Source organism: Haematobia irritans, unplaced genomic scaffold (genome assembly GCF_050003625.1).
Source record: "Haematobia irritans isolate KBUSLIRL unplaced genomic scaffold, ASM5000362v1 scaffold_38, whole genome shotgun sequence".
Lineage (NCBI taxonomy): Eukaryota > Metazoa > Arthropoda > Insecta > Diptera > Muscidae > Haematobia > Haematobia irritans.
The window spans coordinates 15,546-22,801 of NW_027445797.1; the positions used below are offsets into that span (position 1 = coordinate 15,546).

The 7,256-nt window shown below is 26.5% G+C and overlaps 1 long non-coding RNA gene across 1 annotated transcript; it reads right to left on the reverse strand.

Annotated features, from left to right (window-relative positions):
- Positions 1-3,433: 3,433 nt before the first annotated feature.
- Positions 3,434-4,706, reverse strand: LOC142242543 (uncharacterized). The gene is made up of 2 exons (XR_012724145.1): positions 4,405-4,706; positions 3,434-3,733 (listed from the first exon to the last, which is right to left on the reverse strand). It is a non-coding gene; the product is annotated as an uncharacterized LOC142242543 (long non-coding RNA).
- Positions 4,707-7,256: the final 2,550 nt, after the last annotated feature.

The following is a 7,256-nucleotide window of genomic DNA, read 5'->3' on the forward strand; positions in this document are numbered from 1 at the left end:
TTTTATTTCGATAGAAATTTTCGCAAAATTTTATTTTTATAGAAAATTTTGTCAAAATTCTATTTGCAATAGAAAATTTTGTCAAAATTTTATTTGCTATAGAAAATTTTGTCAAAATTTTATTTGCTATAGAAAATTTTGACAAAATTTTATTTGCTATAGAAAATTTTGTTAAAATTTTATTTTTATTTTATTTTGTTTCTATAGAAAATGTTGTCAAAATTTTATGTCTACAAAAAAATTTGCCAAAATTTTATTTTTGTAGAAAATTTTGTCAAAATTTTATTTCCATAGAAAATTTTGTCAAAATTTTATTTCTATAGAAAATTTGGTAAAAATTTTATTTCCATAGAAAATTTTGTCAAAATTTTATTTCTATAGAAAATTTGGTCAAACTTTTATTTCCATATAAAATTTTGTCAATATTTTATTTGCAATAAAAAATTTTGTCAAAATTTTATTTGCAATAGCAAATTTTGTCAAAATTTTATTTGCTATAGAAAATTTTGTCAAAATTTTATTTGCTATAGAAAATTTTGTCAAAATTTTATTTGCTATAGAAAATTTTGTTAAAATTCTACTTTTTTTTTATTTTGTTTCTATAGAAAATCTTGTCAAAATTTTATGTCTACAAAAAAATTTGCCAAAATTTTATTTTTGTAGAAAATTTTGTCAAAATTTTATTTCTATAGAAAATTTGGTCAAAATTTTATTTCTATAGAAAATTTTGTCAAAATTTTATTTCTATTGAAAGTTTTGTCAAAATTGTATTTCCATATAAAATTTTGTCAATATTTTATTTCTATAGAAAATTTTGCCAAAATTTTATTATCTATAGAAAATTTTGTTAAAATTTTATTTCTATAGAAAATTTTGTCAAAATTTTATTTCTATAGAAAATTTTGTTAAAATTTTATTTCTATAGAAAATTTTGTTAAAATTTTATTTGCTATAGAAAATGTTGTTAAAATTTTATTTGCTATAGAAAATTTTGTTAAAATTTTATTTCTGTAGAAAATTTTGTCAAAATTTTATTTCTATAGAAAATTTTGTCACAACTATTTGCTATAGAAAATTTTGGTAAAATTTTATTTCTATAGAAAATATTGTCAAAATTTTATTTCTATAGAAAATTTTGTCAAAATTTTATTTGCTATAGAAAATTTTGTCAAAATTTTATTTGCTATAGAAAATATTGTCAAAAATTTTATTTCTATAGAAAATTTGGTTACAACTATTTGCTATAGAAAATTTTGTTAAAATTTATTTGCTATAGAAAATTTTGCCAAAATTTTATTTCCTATAGAAAATTTTGTTAAAATTTTATTTCTAAAGAAAATTTTGTTAAAATTTTATTTCTAAAGAAAATTTTGTTAAAATTTTATTTGCTATAGAAAATTTTCTCAAAATATTGTCAAAAATTTTATTTCTATAGAAAATTCCGTTACAACTATTTGCTATAGAAAATGTTGTTAAAATTTATTTGCTATTGAAAATTTTCTCAAAATTTTATGTCCTATAGACAGTTTTGTCAAAATTTTATTTTCTATAGAAAATTTTGTTAAAATTTTATTTCAAAAAAAAATTTGTTAAAATTTTATTTGCTATAGAAAATTTTTCTCAAAATTTCGTTACAACTATTTGCTATAGAAAATTTTGTTAAAATTTATTTGCTATAGAAAATTTTGCCAAAATTTTATTTCCTATAGAAAATTTTGTTAAAATTTTATTTCTAAAGAAAATTTTGTTAAAATTTTATTTCTAAAGAAAATTTTGTTAAAATTTTATTTGCTATAGAAAATTTTCTCAAAATATTGTCAAAAATTTTATTTCTATAGAAAATTTCGTTACAACTATTTGCTATAGAAAATTTTGTTAAAATTTATTTGCTATAGAAAATTTTCTCAAAAATTTATTTGCTATAGGAAATTTTGGTAAAATTTTATTTCTATAGAAAATTTTGCCAAATTTTATTTCTATAGAAAATTTTGTAAAAATTTTATTTCTATTTATTTATAAATCTGCTGCCCAAGAAATAATGATCGGTTCTTGTTTTTATTATTTTTATTGACATTTTTATTTTTATTTTAGCACTAATATTGTGCCATGTGTATGCACAGCAAGTCTGTCTTCCAATTTCGCCATAAATCCTCTTCGTCGGTGATATTTACTCACGGATAACATCCATTGAGTTTGCATGTGCAAACTGCATTCATTCTTGATTATTATTGGCTCCTATATTTTCAACGGTGTAAACAAATTTTTATCTCGTGGCGGTTAAATTTCAAACGGCCATACTCTCCTCAATGTGGTCTATGGCTTATCCATGTTTTTTGCCTTTGGTTCCACACCACCAACGATTGCAATTGCGTCTGGTTTTCGCTACAGATGAAGTTGATGGTCGCACCACCATGGTGATAATGATCAAAATACATGTGACGGCCACAGACACTTGGAAAATTTTCATATTGTTTTGTTGTTTGCAGTTTCAAAGACTTTGGGTAAATGTAAGCTAAAATCAACTGGCAAATGTCAAGAAGCAGCAAGAACATTTCTCTTCTTCACTGCCCAGTAATAGGGGCTTCCCCTTGAAGATGTTGGTGGAGTACCATAAACTTAATTGATGATATCCCCTAAACATCAATGGATACGCACATAAACAATAGGGTTTGTCGACGATGGAGGGGATATCCTATCTTGATGAAAGTTTTCCCACGCCTGAATTAAAGTTTTCCCATAGAAACCTTTATTCAGCCAGGTTAAGTTAAAGTTTTCCTATGGAAATCTTTATTAAGCCAGGCTGAATTAAGGTTTTCCTATGGAAATCTCTATTCAGCCTTGTTGAATTAAAGCTTTCTTATGGAAATCTTTATTCAGCCAGACTGAATTAAGGTTTTCCCATGGAAATCTTTTTTCAGCCAGGTTGAATTAAAGTTTTCTATGGGAATTATTATTTATCCAGGCTGAATTAAAGTTTTTCTATGGAAATCTTTATTCAGCCAGGCTGAATTAATTTTTTTCGGATGGAAATGTTTATCCAGCAAGGCTGAATTAAAATTTCCCTACGGAAGCCAAGCTGAATTAAGGTTTTCCCATGGAAATCTTTATTCAGCCGTAATGAATTTAAGTTTACCAATGGAAATCATTATTCAGCCAGGCTGAATTAAAGTTTTCTTATGGAAATTTTTATTCAGACAGGCGGAATTAAAGTTTACCTAGGGAAATCTTTATTCAGCAAGGCTGAATTATAGTTTTCTTATGGAAACCTTTATTCAGCTAGTCTGAATTATTTTTTTCTATGAAAACCTTCAATTAAGCAGGTCTAAAATAAAGTTGTCCTATTGAAATCTTTATTCAGCCTTTAAAGTTAAAGTTTTCCTATGGAAATATGTTTCTGCAGGCTGAATTAAAATTTTTAAATAAAAAGAGTTGATTTTTATGTTCGACTCACGCTAATATATTAACATACATTGGTATTTAATATTGGGTTCTGTTTTGGCCGCCTTATCTTTCTATATAAACATTCTGTTCGCTCACATGGTTTGCTCTTTTATCAATCAATTGGTGTGAGATTTGTATAGAGTGCACCCGGGCACTTACTCCAAGTAGGCTTATATCTGTCCAATCGTTATGCATTTTTAATATTTGGTGAATACTCTTCGAGGTAGATTCCCCTCAAACTATGACTAATCGCTTGTATAGTTGAACTAGACAGTAAGACCATGTGAATACACTAAAAGAAAAAAATAGAAAATATATAGAAATATTCTTTTTAAAAAAATTTTGCTTTAATACTGGGCACATTTTGAGTCCTAAAATTTAGGTTAAAATAGTCTTTCATATTAGCAAATTTATTGTACAATTTAATAGGAAATGTGAACTTTAACTCAGTCTGGCTGAATAAAGATTTCCATTGGAAAACTTTAATACAGTCATGATGTATAAAAGTTTTCCTATGGAAAACTTTAATTCAGCCTGGAAATCTTTATTCATCCAGGCCGAATTAAAGTTTTTCCATAGAAACCGTAATTCAACCAGGTTGAATTAAAGTTTTACCCTGGAAATCGTAATTCAGTCAGGTTGAATTAAAGTTTTCCCCTGGAATTCGTAATTCAGCCAGGTTGAATTAAAGTTTTCCCGTGGAAATCGTTATTCAACCAGGTTGAATTAAAGTTTTCCCATGGAAATCGTTATTCAACCAGGTTGATTTTAAGTTTTCCCATGGAAATCGTTATTCAACCACGATGAAAAAAAGTTTTCCTATGGAAATCTCTAATTAAGCCAGCCTGAATTTAAGTTTTCCCCTGGAAATCTTAATTCAGGAAGGCTGAATTAAAGTTTTTTTTTGCTTTTTATGAGTTCATTGAACTATGATTGAACTATATATTGTACTTCTAAACATACCCCAATTTTTTTTACCAATATTAGAGTTAAATGAAATCACAAGATTGATTTATCCTATTATTTGTGTCCTTCATTTCCACATTTAAAGCGTCCACAATTTAAACGTACTATTGTTATTACCGATCTCTCACTAGATACTTCAAAATATCCATATGCGACATTAGCGAACAAAATAAAAATTATTAACACCATGAGATTTTTAACCATTTTCAGCGATGTCATTGTTATTGTTCAGTTGGCTATTCAATTTAAACTAATAATGAAATTGTCGATCATAGGAAATCAATAGAAGACCATTATCTCATTCACAGTGAATTGCATAGTCTATTGTTATACACTGGGTTATTCCCCGGTGACAAAATTTTCTATAGAAATAAATTAAAATTTTGACAAAATTTTCTATAGAAATAAAATTTTGACAAAATTGTCTATAGAAATAAAATTTTGACAAAATTTTCTATAGAAATAAAATTTTGACAAAATTGTCTATAGTAAAAAAATTTTGACGTACCTTTTCATGGAAATAACATTTTCTATAGAAATTAAAATTTTGACAAAATTTCCTATAGAAATAAAATTTTGATAAAATTATCTATAGAAATAAAATGTTGACAAAATTATCTATAGAAATAAAATTTTGACAAAATTTTCTATAGAAATAAAATTTTGACAAAATTTTCTATAGCAAATGAAATTTTGACAAAATTTTCTATACGAATAAAATTTTGCGACAATTTTCTATAGATATAAAATTTTGCGACAATTTTCTATAGATATAAAATTTTGACAAAATTTTCTATAGAAATAAAATTTTGACAAAATTTTCTATAGAAAAAAATTTTGACAAAATTTTCCATAGAAATAAAATTTTGACAAAATTTTTAATAGAAATAAAATTTTGACAAAATTTTCTATAGAAATGAAATTTTCTATAGAAATAAAATTTTGACAAAATTTTCTATAGCAAATTCAATTTTGACAAAATTTTCTATACAAATAAAATTTTGCAACAATTTTCTATAGATATAAAAATTTGGTAAAATTTTCGGTAGAAATAAAATTTTGACTAAGTTTCCTATAGAAATAAAATTTTGATAAAATTTTCTATAGAAATAAAATATTGACAAAATTTTCTATAGATATAAAATTTTGCCAAAATTTTCTAGAGAAATAAAATTTTGGCAAATTTTTCGATAGAAATAAAATTTTGACAAAATTTTCCATAGAAGCAAAATTTTGTCAAAAATTTCTATAGAAAAAAAATTTGGCAAAATTTTCTATAGAAATAAAATGTTGACAAAATTTTCTATAGAAACAAGTAAGTAAAGTCTAAAGTCGGGCGGGGCCGACTATATTATACCCTGCACCACTTTGTAGATCTAAATTTTCGATACCATATCACATCCGTCAAATGTGTTGGGTGCTATATATAAAGGTATAAAGGTTTGTCCCAAATACATACATTTAAATATCACTCGATCTGGGCAGAATTTGATAGACTTTTACAAAATCTATAGACTCAAAATTTAAGTCGGCTAATGCACTAGGGTGGAACACAATGTTAGTAAAAAAATATGGGAAACATTTAAATGTGAAGCAATTTTAAGGAAACTTCGAAAAGTTTATTTATGATTTATCGCTCGATATATATGTATTAGAAGTTTAGGAAAATTAGAGTAATTTTTACAACTTTTTGATTAAGCAGTGGCGATTTTAAAAGGGAAAATGTTGGTATGTTGACCATTTTTGTCGAAATCAGAAAAACATATATATGGGAGCTATATCTAAACTTGAACCGATTTCAACCAAATTTGGCACGCATAGCTACAATGCTAAATCTACTCCCTGTGCAAAATTTCAACCAAATTGGGCCAAAACTCTGGCTATTAGAACCATATTAGTCCATATCGGGCGAAAGATATATATGAAAGCTATATCTAAATCTGAACCGATTTCAATCAAATTTTGCACACTTAACTGCACTACTAATTGTACGGCCTGTGCAAAATTTCAAACAAATTGGGCCAAAACTCTGACTTCTAGGACCATATTAGTCCATATCGGGCGAAAGATATATATGGGAGCTATATCTAAATCTGAATCGATTTCAACCAAATTTGGCACGCGTAGCTACAATGCTAAATCTACTCCCTGTGCAAAATTTCAAACAAATTGGGCCAAAACTCTGGCTTTTGGGACCATATTACCCATATCGGGCGAAAGATATATATAGGAGCTATATCTAAATCTGAACCGATTTCAATCAAATTTTGCACACTTGACTATACGACTAAGTGTTATGTTTGTACAAATTTTCAAGCAAATCGGTATAAAACTCTGGCTGCTGGATCCATATTAGTACATATCGGGCGAATGATATATATGGGAGCTATATCCAAATCCGAACCGATTTCTTCCAAAATCAATAGGGTTCTATTCTGACCCAAATTAGGAACATGTGCCAAATTCGAAGGCGATTGGACTTAAATTGCGATCTAGACTTTGATCACAAAAATGTGTTCACAGACAGACGGACAGACGGACAGACGGACATGGTTATATCGACTCAGGGACCCACCCTGAGCATTATTGCCAAAGACACCATGTGCCTATCTCGTCTCCTTCTGGGTGTTACAAACATATGCATTAACTTATAATACCCTCTTCCACAGTGTGGCACAGGGTATAATAAAATTTTGACAAAGTTTTCTCTAGAAATAAAATTTTGGAAACTTTTGGCAAAATTTTCTATGGAAATAAAATTTTGATAAAATTTTCTATGGAAATAAAATATTGACAAAATTTTCTATAGAAATAAAATATTGACAAAATTTTCTATAAATATAAAATTT